Raw genomic sequence first — 15,921 nt, 5'->3', positions numbered from 1 at the left:
AAGAAAGGCGGCTATAGTCGATATATCCGACTATATTATACCCGGTACTCATTTCATCTACTCACAATATAAATAACTCAATAACTGTTTAAAATTCAATTTTAAACATTTTTTAGGCATGGACTCTCAGCAACAATTTTTTTGCATACTTTTGCGCTTAGTAAACATTAGCAGTCCTCCTACCACTAACCATATAGCATATAGGCAACCCATTTCATACAACGAAAATGGACGCAAAAATTTCTTGCGACAGGCCCCAGAGCCAATTCTTACTCTCTTTCTTAGTCTCATCGTTCGTTCATCTTTTCTCATTGAATGCTTTCTGTTTCTCAGTCTCTGGCAGGAGCGCGATGAAGGTTGGTCTGCGCTTGGATTGATCTTTTTATGTATGCGTGTCACATATTCACATACACGGGACCATGTGTGCGTGCGATTTCGTTTCGAAGCCATCGCGCAAAATTTTTATTATTCTTGCAGAGGGTAATTTAATTTTGTCCAACAGTGTGCAACGGAGTGAAGGAGACATCTCCGACCCTATAAAGTATATATATTCTTGATCAGGATCACCTCCTGAGTTGATATGAGCATGTCCGTCTGTCTGTCTGTCCGTTTCTACGCGAACTTGTCTCTCAGTTTTGAAGCTATCGTCTTGAAACTCGGCACACACCCTTCTTTCCTTTGCACGCAGTATATAAGTCGGAACGGCCGGGATCGGCCCACTATATCCTATAGCTGCCATATAACTGATTGGTCGGAAATGGTATAACTTTGGTGTTTTTAGAGTTAGAGACTCATGTCAAATTTGACATGAGAGCTATTTTTGGCAACACATTACGACATGCCAAATTTCATAAGGATCGGCCGACTATATCTTATAGCTGCCATATAACTGAACGATCGGAAATGACCCAACTTTCGTGTTTTTGAAGATAGAAAGCTGGAATTTAGTACAGGTTCTATTTTTGGTCAGTTAATCCGACCTACCAAATTTCATAAGGATCGGCCGACTATATCCTATAGCTGCCATATAACTGAACGATCGGAAATGACCCAACTTTCGTATTTTTGAAGATAGAAGTTTGGGACTTTTTTTATATTTTGTATTGTAATAAATTGGATTATATATTTCCCATAAGGAGCGGCCAACTATATCCGATGTTTGCGATATATATCCGGTTTTAACTGCAAGGGTATATACACTTCGGCTCCGCCCGAAGTTAGCTTTCCTTTCTTGTTGTTTTTAATTTTGCTTTTTTATTTTTCAATTTTTGGCTCGGCTGCTTGGGTAATTTTTCCATTTTTCCATTTGTTTCTCAGCTGTGTGACCAAAACAATGGATCTACATCTACAGCAACTACACTTTGAGGGCTCACTTTGGCCCGAAGTGTATAGTATCGTAGTATTTGTCCGTACTAGAGCAATATCAGTGAGTTTTCTTTTTCATTTTTCTTGCTATGCGGTGCGGCAGCGGTGATTTTCAAAAAACAAAGTCACTACTTCAGTGGCAGTGATGCTCAGCGGGTGAAAAATCATTGAAAATAGTTAGATGGAAAATTTGATGATACGAAATGTAGGTTTTAATACTCGAGACTACTATCTACATAGTTTAAACTTTGATTTATTAAATAATTTAAAAAAATATATATTTATTTATATAATAGCTTTAAAAAAAACCTAGACCCTGATCTTAAGCCTTTGTTTAATCCATTTTCAATAACGTGACTCGCCAAAGTGGCTTCCATCTCTGGTCTGGGCCTTGCACTGAATTTAATTATGTATAACTGTGCGGTGGGGCCAAGGGAGTAACAGTAACACCACCACCGAACGAACCACCGCTCCACCCCACAAGCCAGCACCTAGTACGAGGCACCCGGCAGACGAAGGTTATACAATCTTGACACTTATCAGATCGTTTTGCTAGCTTCCTTCCGTGGCCAGGCCAATTCCCCGAAGATGGTGAGATTCTGCCCGGGTTCTGAGCTTGGGCAGACGTGCGTAGGATTTCAGATACATCTACAAGATACATCTCATGTGTGGAGCAAATAAATTGCCGAGTGTAACCTGCTTCTAATGATTTATACAGGCCTGGAGCTGCTGACATAACGGTTTCCTGAGGTTAGCCTTTTGTTTTTCCAACCACACTTCAGTGTTTTATGCATCTAATATATAAAGAGATACCTATATGAAGAGATACTTGGAACACCGATCCTCCAGTTTCCCAATACCTTCCATAAAATAAGATTTGGCCAGGTCCTCAAAATAGGCGTTTGTTTCACAGATTACCTGTTAGGTTAGGTAAGGTTGAGGCGGCTATGCGGAGCCAGTCACTGACACCCCCATCCACTTAAGCCGCTAGGGCTCCTTGTGATACCTCACAGGCGGTCCTACAAGCGGACTTCCCCGCTCCTATCTACTTATGTGCCCAAGAGTGTGCTGTCCTTCCAGTGGCGGCTCACGGTCCCATCCAGATTTACGGATGAAGGCTACGAGTCTGCGTGGAGCGATCTCCGCGAGTTCTGTTAGGTCCGTGAGTGCTGGTGCGCCCAAGAATTTTAGTCGGATGCGACCAGCGCAGGGCATTATCACAGGAAGTGTGCGTCTGTCTCTTCCTCTTCTACATCTCCACAGCTCCTGCAGTAGTCATAATGTGGCACCGCTAGTCTAGCCGCGTGTGCTCCTATTAACTATTGTCCCGTGATGGCCTTGACTGCCAGACTGCAGTCTTGCCTATTGAGGGCGATAAGCATCATTGATATCTCCCTAGAGCGGATAGGCCATATCATGCTTGAATTCCTGCAGTTGCTGCGCGGTCAAAGTGGTCCCTGCATTTTAGTCTACACGTAGCTAAGGGGATGCCTACTGGTTCGGGAGGAGAGGATTGTTGGTATCTGCCCTTGCTAGTTCGTCCACCTCACCCTTATGAGGTGGATGTCATACTGTTCTTCCATCTCGTTAAGAGATCTGCGACAGTCATTCACTGAGTGCCGCTGGACTGTCTGAGAAGATACAGATTGTGTCTTGATTGCCATTAAGTGCTGGGGATCTAAGTGCTTCCCCGATAGCTATTACTTCTGCTTAAAACACACTACAGTGGTCGGGGAGTCTGAAGGACTTATTTAGACACAGCCGTTAGCAATGGAAACCGCGTAGCTAAGGGGATGCCTAATGGGGGGATCTAAGTGCTTCCCCGATAGCTATTACTTCTGCTTGGAACACACTACAGTAGTCGGGGAGTCTGAAAGACTCATTAAGACACAGCCGTTCGCAATGGAAACCGCCTCCCATCTGGCCATTCAATTTTGAACCGTCTGTGTAAATAAAGGGTTTTTTAATAGGTGCGCTTCAACTTTTTTCCAATAGGGACGGCGAACGACGCCATGTTTTTCCTTGTTCTCTTGACATATGAAACTTCATTAGTATACATTTCATCATGGAACGCTACACACTTGAACAGCGATTGCAAATTGTGAAAATTTTGTATCAAAATAATCGTTCTGTTGCTGCTACTTTAAGAGCATTACGGCCATTTTACGGTCCATTTAACAAGCCAGCCCGTTCGACAATCGACCGTCTAGTGGCAAAATGTGAGTCTACGTGTTCGCTACATAATGTTCCGGTGCCCGTGAGAGCAAGAAGTGCTCAAGGTGATGAAAACATCGCAGCCGCCATCGCTTCAGTTCAAGAAGACGCGAATGTGTCGCTCACACGACGTTCTCAACAATTGGGCCTTTCTGTGACGTCATTGTGGCGAATTTTGCGTAAAAATCTTGGCTTACATCCATATAAGATCAAGCTGTCACAAGAACTAAAGCCGTTTGACCATTTGAAGCGACGCCGATTCGTGAATTGGGCTGAAGAGCAATTCGAAAATGATGCAGATTTTCACCGAAAAATCATCTTCAGCGATAAGGCTCACTTTTGGCTAAATGCATTTGTCAACAAGCAAAATATGCGTTACTGGGCAGGAAGTACCCATACGTGGTTCGTGAGGCACCGTTGCATCCCGAAAAAATCACTGTTTGGTGCCATATTTTTTCGTCGACGATGACGATCGCCACGTTACTGTGAATGGAAATCGCTACCCGATATGATAAACGATTTTTTTTTGTCGCAATTGGATGAAATGGACGTGGACGACATTTATTTTCAACTGGATGGGGCCACATGCCACACAGCACACGCTACAATTGCAATATTGAAAACTAAGTTCGATAAGCGTGTTATTTCGCGAAATGGACCGGTCGAGTGTCCGCCGCGCTCGTGTAATTTGACACCTTTAGACTATTTTCTTTGGGGTTACGTGAAGTCATTTGTCTATGCCAATAAGCCGGCGACGTTGCAAGAGCTCAGAGCCAATATTGAACGCAAAATTGCTGGAATTTTGACCGATTTATGCGAAAAAGTGATTGAAAATTGGGTTCAATGATTCGCGGTGGTCATGCAACAAAAAATCGAAATTCATAATTAAATGTATACGTTTAAATTCGATAATAAAAAAAAATTTAGTTGACAAGTCAAACCGTTTGTGTTTTATTAAAAAATTAAGTTGTAGCGCCCCTATTGAAAAACCCTTTATGAAGGGAACCGGCTGGTCCCGGGATTTGTGTTGCCCATTCCTTTCTTGTTGGAATGGATACCTTTTATTTTAGGGTGTGTTGTAGGGGGGCGTTGCTGCCGGAAAAGATTTCAGAATTATGGTGAAATAAGAAGTCGGGGGCGTCTTTTCGGGAATTCAAAAGAAACGCGTTCAGCTTTATTTGGCTGCTTACAGGAGATTATAAACTTAACTTAGAAAAGAACGGACGATCGATAACGGCCGACGAGAGCGCGAGAGTGCATAGAGGGGCGAGCACGGATGCACTCTTTAGATCGGATGCGCTCTAAAGTTCAGCGGCCCACATAAAAATCCCGCCCCCCCTTGCAATCACTCGGGTTGCAACAGATCCCTCGTCGTTAGCGATGCGTCACTGCAGCTCGAGGGCGTACACGGGTAGATGAAGGGCCCCGTGTCGAAGATCCGGATCCCGGTGTTGACGCGGTCCCGCTTCAGCAGCGATGATAGGGTGGGCCCAGCAACCGCGTCCTGCAGGTGCCCTCGAGGAGAGGCGGAAAATTGCCTAGGCGCGGATGACACGGGCGGACGAGCGGTGAACGGCACCCGATGAGTGGCGGACGAAAGCAGTGGAGCGCTTGACGACTGCCGGCCAGTGGCGGAAGAATGCCGAGGAGTGCTTGACGACACCCGACAAGTGGCGGAAGAATGCCGAAGAGTTGCCGACGAGCGCCGGGAAGTCGATGGTGGATCGGCTTGTGAGTGCCGGAAAGTGGCGACCGAAGGCCGAGCGCCAGCTGAGACACTCCGTGTACTGTCTCCCGCGCTCCGTGACCGGTGCTCCTTTTGACGTGCCTTGCGCCGAGCCCGCGGCTTCTCCACGAGGTGCAGCAGCGTGTGGTGGTCCTGACCACACGTCTTACAGCCGTCCCCACGCCGACAGGATCCATCGGAGTGCTCGTGGGCCAGCATTGGTATTGGTATCGGCATTGGTAGAATTGTATACCTCGGGTACATCTGCTCTCCAGTGACTGGGCGTTGCGTGGGCGTGGCGACATCGTGCTGAATATGATCTTCGAATCCAGAATTTGGCCCGGATCAGACGGATCATCAGCTGATTGCCACCGTGCAGCGTGATGCGATGCGTAAATTGAAGAAGAAGTCGAGACAGAATTGTGCTCGCAACCTGAATCCGACTCCGAACTGATCTGTGTGGGCACCTCTCCCTGATCCAGTGAGTCACCGAGGCTGCAGGCAACTCGTGCGGAAAAAACAAACACGCTGCGGGGTTTGGCTGGAGATAATGGGCCTGTCAGCACCCATCCAAAAATGGTCTCCTGACCGAGAAGCGTCCCGCAGATATTAGCCTTGGAATTACCGAGGAGAATGAACGGAAAAATGTCAGCTCCTAATAACACATCGAATTGGGAGCTCTCAAAGAAGTTGGGGTCCGCCAGGGGAATGTCGGGCAACCCCTTGAGACGATCTTGCGAAATCGGATATGATGGCAGTTTTCCTGCCAACTGCGGAAGAACGTAAGCCGCAGTCTCTAATTGTAGCACGGGTCTAGACGGCGACCGAATAGAGAAATGGCACAATTTAGTAGACTGCGCGAAAATGGTTTGATTAAGGCCGGAAACTTGTGCGTGAATCGTCTTGAAGGGAAACTTGACAAGGTTGAACAGTCGTTCTGTTATAAAAGTTTCTTCGGACCCTGAGTCTATCAGTGCTCGTGCCTGGACGGTGCACCCCAAATGGCACACGTTGATAAGGGCCGTGCCCAGTGGGACGGCTCCTGACCCGGAGCCCGGACCCGGAATTGCACGGAGCCACTAGGCCTGGCGTCGTCGATGGCCTCCAGAGTGCGATGGCGCTCTGTCAGGAAGTTATCTAATTCCTTCCATGTTGGAATCTCGGCCTAACTATGCACGTATTGCTCCCACATAGAAAGTGTGACGTTGGGGAGCTTTGACGAAATCATAAATACCAGGAGACAGTCCCAAGCCTCAACATTAATGGAGGACATTTCTAGGGCTGTCAGACAACTCTGAATGGTGGCTTGCAGCTCCTTCAGCGCGACCCCGGACTCTTGAGAAATAGCCTGGATGTTGAAAAGGATCTTCAACTGGCTGTTGACCAATAGCCGCCGGTTCTCAAAGCGGTCTGTGAGGCTACGCCAAGCGACGACAAACCCCTCATGGGTAGCGGAGCCTTAGAAACAATGGCGTGGGTGTCACCACGTTTTTTGGACAGTAAGTGGAACATCTTCCCTACTGGGGTGAGCCGCGAGTTTTGGATGTAAATAGCCGTAAACAAGTCTCTGAAGGAAGATAATCACCCACAAAGACCTCGGTATCCACCGGAGGTAACCGGCAGCCTGTAGACGCGGGCGTGTGGACATTGACGGAAGTCTGAGTGGATTGGGAGGCAATTTTCTCCAGAAACTGGGCAATACACCTCGCATAGACGGAATAACAGTAGCTGTACTTCGATTCCAGCACTGTCAAGGTGGACGCATTGTCGTCTGACACGGCTAGCAAATCGGAGCAGCTCTCATAGCTCTTCTCCACCTTCTCCCACAGTGCCCGAATTTGGTCCCGATGGACTTCGCACATGTATTGGGAGCCTATTTCCGTTTCTGGGGCGCCCGGAGTATTTATGTTAGCCTCAAATTGGCTAATTCGATCTGTTGTGGCGATGAACTTTTTCAACGCCACTTCGACCGCACTTGGAGCCATTTTCGCCATCTGTTGTGGCGATGAACTTCTTCAACGCCACTTCGACCGCACTTGGAGCCATTTTCGCAACGGAGCGAATCTGCCTCTGTGAAGGACCGGGGATTGTATTGACGGATTCGTCACTCTTTGCCCTTGGACTGGCACTGGTAGCCTTAGGCTTCAAAAGAGGCGTCCGCGGAGATGCGGATTGAGATCTGTCCAAACAGATGGCTGGGATCGAACGCGGCTTTTTGTCGTCTCCCGTGGGCATTCTCAGAGTCCAATTCGCTGGTCAGCGCTTGTCGACTGACTCGCGCAACAGGTGACTCGTACGAAGTGGTGGCCGGTCGCACTAATTTGATGAGAACGGTGAGACCGCGGATGAAATGCGATTACAAGGCACAAGTGGGAATTAGTAGCACCGATGTCGAAAGGAACGTCGTATGCGGCACAATTCGAATGTGGAAGAAAACTTCAGGAACCCAAAAAAAAACCAAATGAGACGAGGTATGTTGGGATTCTAGGCGGATGTTGCCTGATGCGGAGTAGAAGCGGCGTTAGAGGGGCGGAAAATGGACAGGTACCGGAAAATTCGTGCTCGTTCGGAAAAAAATATATGACGGTCTATATATGTATATTTCGACCAGTGTGGCTCGTACGTAAATATTGAATTCTTAACTATTTTCGAATTTGCGGAGCCGGAAAGGTGGACTTGACCTTGGCTTGGATTTATCACACAAAAAAAGAAAATAAATAATTAATTATAATTAATTTTGACTAATTGTCGTATTTAATTATTATGGAAGGGTGGAGTTGAAGCCTTAATCTTTAATTAATTGGATTTAATTATCCCGAAGCCGGAAAGGTGGACTTGAAACCTTAATCTTTAATTCAGAGGTCGGCACGGCCCTATCTCGGGGGCATAGGAAATTTCTCTGCCCGTGCTCTGCCACACACACACAGTATAAATGTGTGAAACGTCATGCTCACAGCCTACTTTCTGCTATTCGTTACTAACACTAATGCGGTAAAATCATATCAATGTATCGGGGTGCCGACCACTGCTTTAATTAATTGGATTTAGTTATCCCGAAGCCGGAAAGGTGGAATTGAAACCGCGGCTTTATTCGGACAGAAGGTTGATAAATAAATTATTATTAATTTTCCATTATTAATTTTTTTAAATAATTTTAATTGTTGAGTGGCCGGAAAGGAGACTTAAAACAAAACTGGCCCTTCGCTCGAACGGAAATATTAATTAAATAAATTGTGGTGGTTATATTTACAAATATATAAATTTATAATTAATTTGGTTAAAGTTGGTTAAAGTTAGTTGTTACGCAGCCGGTTATGCCGTCGGCACCCTGTAAGTACCCGAAAGAAAAAAAAACAGCACCAAAAAACACAACATGGCTAGGTCGCGAATTTAAGCGACACAATCACGGATTTTTAGTAAAATGGCGTTTTATAATTGGCGGTTTTCATAATAAGAAATGTTATGTGGTGTAAAAAATGACACTGATTCGGGAAGATAAAAAACACATAGGTATTACGACAGCGGCGGACTGTTCGGTGACTGTTTGAAATTCCGGAACTAATTCACACCGGCTGGCCAATATTAATTATGCCTTCTTTTTGTCACCACACAATTTCACTGTTCACTTGCGAATTTTTCGCGGATTAATTGCACCAAAAAAATATGTATGTGTGTATTTTTTTTTTTTTTTTTTTTTGGATTGCGCCATTGAGGTGAAAATTTATCCTAGATACTATTGGCCCGTACCAATAGCATGCACAATTCACCGGCATGTCTAGCCGGCGCCTACGTACTAAAGACACCCCCGCACACACCACATACCCCGCGGTACCACTGCTAAGTATTACTTCGCGGGGAAGGGTTGCCTAATCTAGGCATTCTCCCTTAAGCGACGTTCATTTTCGAGTCTTCTTAAGTCGCCCTGTGTATAAGCTATCAACTGGCTTACCCAGTTCCATTGCTCCTGTGAGCTACACATGAATTCCACGAGCTGCTCTGGATCTGGTAGCGATCCGACGGTGGCACGATATCACCTACAATTGTATAATATGTGCTCTGGGTCCTCGTCTGCTCCTGGGCAGTTGGGGCACATTGGACTCTCGTCGTGTCCGAATCTATAGAGGTATTTTCTGTACCCCCCGTGACCTGTAAGAAACTGGGTAAGCTGGTAACTAACCTGACCGTTATTCCTTCCGATCCACTCCTGGATGTTTGGTATTAGCCTGTGCGTCCATCTACCTTTGGTCGTTGCGTCCCACCTCTCCTGCCATGAGGATAATGCCGCTTGTCGGGCTGACGTCTTAATGGCCTCTCGGGATGAGTTCCTTCCCCGTTGCCGATTGGCTGCGTAAATTTCCTCCGCTTCATTAGCCAGAATATCGATGGGAATCATTCCGGCTAGAACGAGGGCGGCTTCCTCGGATATGGTTCTAAATCCGGATATGACTCGTAGGGCCGCTAGTCGGTACGATGCCCCTAGCTTTTTCTTAAGCCCCTGATGTCTTCTGACTGACGCAGCCCATATCGGCGCAGCGTACAGCAAGACCGACGTGACGACACTGGCTAGAAGACGTCTCCTGCCTTCCTTTGGGCCTCCCACGTTTGGCAGCATCCTTGAGAGTGCGCCTTGGATCCTTGCAGCTTTTATGGTGGAGTACTCCACGTGCGCTCCGTAGGACAACCTGTTGTCCAGCATTACCCCTAGGTATTTAATTGCCTCCTTTGAGGTGATGCAGCAGTTGCCCACCTGGATGGTAATATACTCCACCTTCTTCCTGCTCGTGAAGAGAACTGCCTCCGTTTTATGTGCTGCTAGGTCCAATCCAGAGTCAGTCATCCAGGTTGATATCCTCCGTATTGCTTCACTCGCATTGGTTTCCACGTCCTTGATTTCCTTCGCCACCACGAGCAGCGCCAGGTCGTCCGCGAAGCCGATGAGTTTGCATCCTGTCGGTAGTTCGATTCTGAGTACTTCGTCGTACATGATGTTCCAAAGAAGTGGCCCGAGGACCGATCCCTGCGGCACCCCCGCAGTCACCTCATAGGATTTTGGTCCTTCGTCCGTGTCGTACAGCAGTGTCCTATCTGAAAGGTAGCTGGATAATATTAGTTGTAGGTATCTAGGAGTTCCTGCCAAGAACAAGGCTCGTTGGATACGTATCCAATTAGCCGAGTTGAAGGCGTTGCGGATGTCCAGTGTTACCATCGCGCAATACTCCTTATCTCCCCATTTCCACCGGGTTCCCGCGATGGCTGCTTCCGCCGTGTCGGTCACGGCTTTGATGGCGTCCACCGTGGAGCGCGCCTTCCGAAAACCGTACTGGCTGACCGAGAGCGTTCCTTTTGCCTCAGCGAATTTCGAGACGCGAGTAGCTATGGCCATCTCGAGGACTTTCCCTACCGTGTCTAGGAGACATATGGGCCTGAATCCTGATGGGTCGTCTGTCGCCTTGTTCCCTTTCGGCAGCAGAATGAGGTTCTGCCTCTTCCACTTTTTTGGAAAAGTGCCGTGCTGAAGACACTTGTTGAAGGTCTCAGCGAAGACCTCCGGTTTCTCCTGCATGGCCTGCCTCAGGACGGAATTCGGCACTCCGTCTGGTCCTGGAGTCTTTCTAGCCTTAATCCTTTTTGCGTAGTTCCGGATCTCCTCCTCCGTAACTGGCGTAAACGGCTCCCTATCATCGGCTGGTACAGTCTCCCTTTTTGGCGGGTGCTTCGGGAACAGAGCCTCCACTATTTTCCTTAATAGTGTAGGGCAAGTTGGTCTTAGGTGCTCTTGCCCTTTAAGCCTTTTCATGACGACCTTGTAGGCTGTGCCCCATGGGTCCACCACCGCCACGTCGCAGATTTTTGAAAGCATTCCCGTTTGCTGGCTTTTATAGCCAGTTTCAAGGCCCTCTTAGCTGCCTTGAACTCCTCCGTTCTTGTGGTTAGGTCCTCTGAGCCTCTTGCCCTTTGGAAGCGTCTTCTTGCCCGCAGGCAGGCGGTCCTTAGTTGCTGAATGTCCTGGTTCCACCAGTATACTGATGCTCCTCTTCTGCTGGGTTTCCTCCTAGGCATGGCACTGTCGCAAGCATCTGATAGTGATCCTGAAAGTTCTTCCGCTGCTCCCTCCGGGGAGGATGATGAAGTCCGGTCTAGCGTCTGCAGGGTTACCGAGAGTGCTTCTCGATCCAAACGCGAGTCCTTCCATTTCGGTCCTGTCACCTTGGGAATCCGTTTCCTACTTACCCCTCCAAGGGTAAAGTGTATGGCCTGGTGGTCGCTGAAAGTAAAAGCATCACTGACCTCCCAGTTGCACCTCCTTATTAGTGCGCTGCTAACGAAGGTGATAATAATAATGTCGATAATAGATCCACGCCCTGCCTTGCTGTACGTCAGCTTTTGGCCTCTATTGGCCAAGACCACGTCTAGTGCCGCAAAGTGTTCCAGTAGACTGGTACCCCTCTCGTTCGGTGCTCGGCTTCCCCACTCCGGGGACCAGGCGTTGAAGTCCCCTCCAATGACCACCGGCGATCTGCCTCTTGCATCCGCTACCAGGCTTCGTAGCATTCTTTGGTAGCGCGAGATTTCCCATCTTGGCGGGGCGTAGCAACTGTAAAATGTAACCCCATTTATTTTGGCCCGGACAAAACCTTCGCTGGATGTCCTAATGTCCTGTGGAGCGGTCTCCGTTGACCACAGAGCCGCACCCTTGCAGCTGCTTGTCAGCCATCCGTTTCCTGGGATGCTCCTATATGGTTCCGAGATGAGGACTACCTGTGTCCTTTCGTCTCTGACCGCCTGCCTAAGCAGCGACTGAGCCGCCTCGCAATGGTTAAGGTTGAGCTGGGTGCACTTCATTAGCTTTTCCTTTGTGATAGGGCGCTCCTAAACATCGGACATTTCCCACTTCCTGCTATATGTCCTGCTTCCTTCCCGGCGTTGCTGCAGAACGCACACCTTGGCTCTTCCGCGCAGTCTTTTGCCATATGTATGTGTGTATGTGGATGCACATATGCCTGGACCGTTGGCACCGTTGGAATGGATAATGGAGAGGCCGAAAACGGCAAGGAATATGGGCAGCACACAAAACGGAGGCGGGTGGAAAAATTTGCAGAATTTGAAGACGAAGAAGAGTAGAAAATCTCAAATTGCCATTGTGTCGGAAAAGTCGGACTTGGAGTTGACACGGAGGGAAAAACAATCTTGCAGCAGTGTGAACGAAATTTAATTTTGGACCACTGCTGATGACCGGCAGAGAGAAGGAGACGGAAAAATGTGCTTATCTTTTGGCGGAACAATGCCGAGAACTACTGGCAGAAGAAAATCAAGGATTTATCCGCCTCAAAGGACCGAAATGTTGTAGGGGGCGTTGCTGCCGCAAAAGATCCCAGAATTATATTGAAAAAAGAAGTCGGGGGCGTCTTTTCAGGAATTCAAAAGAAACGCGTTCAGCTTTATTTGGCTGCTTACAGAAGATTAAAAACATAACTTAGAAAAGAATGGACGATCGATGACGGCCGACGAGAGCGCGAGAGTGCATAGAGGGGCGAGCGCGGATGCACTCTTTAGCGCGGATGAGCTCTTCAGCGCGGGTGCGCTCTTCAGCGCGGATGCGCTCTAAAGTTCAGCGGCTCAACGGCCCTTCACATAAACAAGGTGGGTTGATCAACAGGTATGAAGTAGTCTGTAGCCATAGTCGGTCCTTTCCCATAGACCCATCTCGCGTAGCCTAATTGCTGATAGCGTGGATATCTTGGCCCCCACTATTTTTACAGGTACTAGGTCGAATATGAAGTCAAGGGCGTCTGTCGTTGTGGTACGTAGGCTGCCTGATTGTTGCGCGATTGTTGCCTTGTTAGCTCTATCTACAGTGCTCTATCTACCGCTGAGGGAGAGTGTTTCCCCTGATATTTTTGGAAGCCTTAAATTTGGTATTTTGTACTTCCTAGTGAAGAGAACAAACTCGGTTTTGTATAGGTTTACACCTAGTTCATTCCTAACTGCCCATGTTGAGAGAACCCTAAGTTTGTCCGTCATGAGGTCGCATAGAGTCTGGAGAAATTTTCCAAATAAGGCAATTGCGACATTATCCGCATAAGCAATAACTTTGCAACCACCACCTTCTAGGGAACGTAGTAGACTATTAACCGCCACGTTCCACAGTAGGGGTGAGAGTACGCCTCCTTGCGGGTACGATGCCTATTCTGAAAATTGATAAGAAAGCTTTCCTGACCCATGACCTCAGATTGGGTCCGCCTTTAATTAGTTGAGCCGGAAAATTGCCATCTGGGCCTAGGGATTTGAAAGGCTTAAAGCTGTTTATCGCCCAGCTGAGATACCTATCACTTAATAGGTATTCGAGTTGGTTAGGGAGGGAGGGGCTGTCCTCCTGTCTCTACGTTTCCAGGGTTGTTTCTTCTAGAGAGAGAGCCTCTGGGAGAGCCTCCAGGGTTTCTTTGCTGGAAGTGCTCCAGTTACCTTCCGAGGTTTTAATGTACCATACATTTGGTGCACTTGTAGCGAGGACCTTCCGGAGTCGGGAGGCCTCCGATGTTTGTTGAATGTTCGTGCAGAAATTGGTCCAGGCATTCCATTTTGTCCGCAATTCTTTGTTGTTCTGCCTTCGATTTGTACGTCTCCCAAGCTGTGTTTGCTTTACTGGCGAAATTAAAGGGTTTGCGGGTTCGATTTGAACGTCTCTCAGGCTGTCTCCGTGTTTGCCTTACTGGCGAAAATAAATTACTGCGGGCCTAGGTAGGCGCAGGCCTAGATGGGCGAAATTAAATTACTGCGGGCCTAGATGGGCGCAAGTGTTTACCACCACCATGGTAGTTTCTCTGACTTGCTACTGCCCGATCTGCTTTTGGGACGACTTTATTGAATGCCCTGGCGCACGCCGCCGTTAGCGTGTCCACCATGACATCCATGACTTCCCTACTGTCAACGTCCCTTGCCGGAGTTTTCCCCAAGGATCTTTCTAGTTTTTTTTTATATAACTCCCAGTTCGCTTTTCTCGGGTTGCGTACTGTTAGTCGACTAAACTTCTCAAAATTGACTACTAATTCTATGTATCGATGGTCCGAGAAAGAGTGTTACTCTAGGACTCCCCATCTAACAATCTTGTCAGCTAGGAAGTCAGAGTAGAGAGTAATGTCAAGTTCTTCCCTTCTATTCTTGACTATAAAGGTGGGTTCTGTACCCCTGTTACCCACCAGAAGATTGGAGCCTAGGATAAAATCGAAGATTGACTCACCCCTCTCGTTCGTGTCAGTGCTTCCCCACTGATGATGGTGGACGTTGGCATCGCAACCTATGATCAGGTCGGTCTTTTGCGTGCCGCTATCTTCCACCAGCTGTTTGAGATGCGGGTGCGGGGGGTGGGGCTTCTGGTCGTGGCCCATATATGCCAAACACACCCTTAGAGGGCCCTTTGGACTCTCTATGGCTGCGGCTACGTGGACTTCATTACTGAAATTGGGTAGCAAAAAGAAGTTAGGGTTTTTTTTTCCGAGGATGCAGGCTCGCCTTTTACCTGTTGTATCGGCTTTGCAGAGCCTATACTCCGATGCCCCCAACCCAAGAGTCGTGTCTCCTAGGATCCAGGGTTCCTGGATGAGGGCTACATCAGCTCCACTCTCGGCGAGGTGGAGTAGGAGGGCAGCTGACGCCGCTTTACTGTGATGGAGGTTTATATGCAAGATTGTCAGGGGCATTCTTACAATTCTCCACCACAGTAACTTCTGCCTCCGTCTCGGATCTCATCAGAGAGTCCTCCACGGTCACCTCGTTGAGTGTGAGGACGACCTGCCTTCGCAGCCTCACCGCCTCCTCGACCTTGGCAACTCTCCAGTCCGCCGTGGGAAGCGTCGGATTGCACATCCTAAGCATAGTTAGGATGGTCTTAGGGTTGACTGGCTTTTCTGTGAGCCACACCCGCACTCTCGGTTTGCTTGGGATCTCCTCCCAGTCAACCGCCACCAGCTTAGCTACGGGGTAGACCTCTCCAAGCGATGCTACCATTCGCTTGAAGGTCTCTACCGATCGCGCGTCTTGGCAGGCAATTACCTGGACGCTACCCTGGTACCATCCTGCGTTTCGTAGCATCTCCTCTACGAAGCGCCCATGCAACTCTTTTACCACTCGTCGCCAAAGGTTCTTGGGGATGAGCCCGTCTTTGGAACCCTTGTCCAGGACTCCAATTAGGCTTCTTCTCTTTGTCACTTCGACGAACGAGCGGTTGGACGGCTGCGGTTGGACGGCTGCGGCTGGGCTTTCCTCTTCTTGGCAAGGGGGGCTTCTACCTACGTGGACCTAATAATTTCAGCCTGGTCCGTTTTGGCTTCGGCCGATGGGTCCGCCCTCATTAAAATGAAGGCTGCCCTTCTCCTATCTTTATAAGAGCACTTTCGCTGCGTCCTTTTAGGGACCCCGCCGGTTGGTTTAGAGGGTGACCCTGGGGTTTTCCTTTCCACGCCGATCGGTGGCCCCATGGCTAGCCCCGCTTTGGAATAAGATGCATTGGCATCCTCCTCCGCACCGGCGCGTCCGATCTCCAGATGTTGCCCCTCTGTGGGGAGCTTCTCCATCTCAGCAACTCCTTGGCTTTTGAGGGCCTTGGAGTTTGACTGACT

General features: G+C 48.4%; 1 protein-coding gene across 7 annotated transcripts in view; it reads right to left on the bottom strand.

Moving 5' to 3' along the window:
* LOC138926293 (uncharacterized) overlaps positions 1-15,921 on the bottom strand; it is a 184,057-nt gene that overhangs the window by 140,321 nt on the left and 27,815 nt on the right. The gene's annotated exons all lie outside the window — the stretch shown is intronic.

The sequence above is a fragment of the Drosophila bipectinata genome, chromosome 3L, assembly GCF_030179905.1.
Source record: "Drosophila bipectinata strain 14024-0381.07 chromosome 3L, DbipHiC1v2, whole genome shotgun sequence".
In the NCBI taxonomy this organism is placed as follows: Eukaryota; Metazoa; Arthropoda; class Insecta; order Diptera; family Drosophilidae; genus Drosophila; species Drosophila bipectinata.
This window is presented reverse-complemented; position numbering and strand designations above follow the sequence as displayed.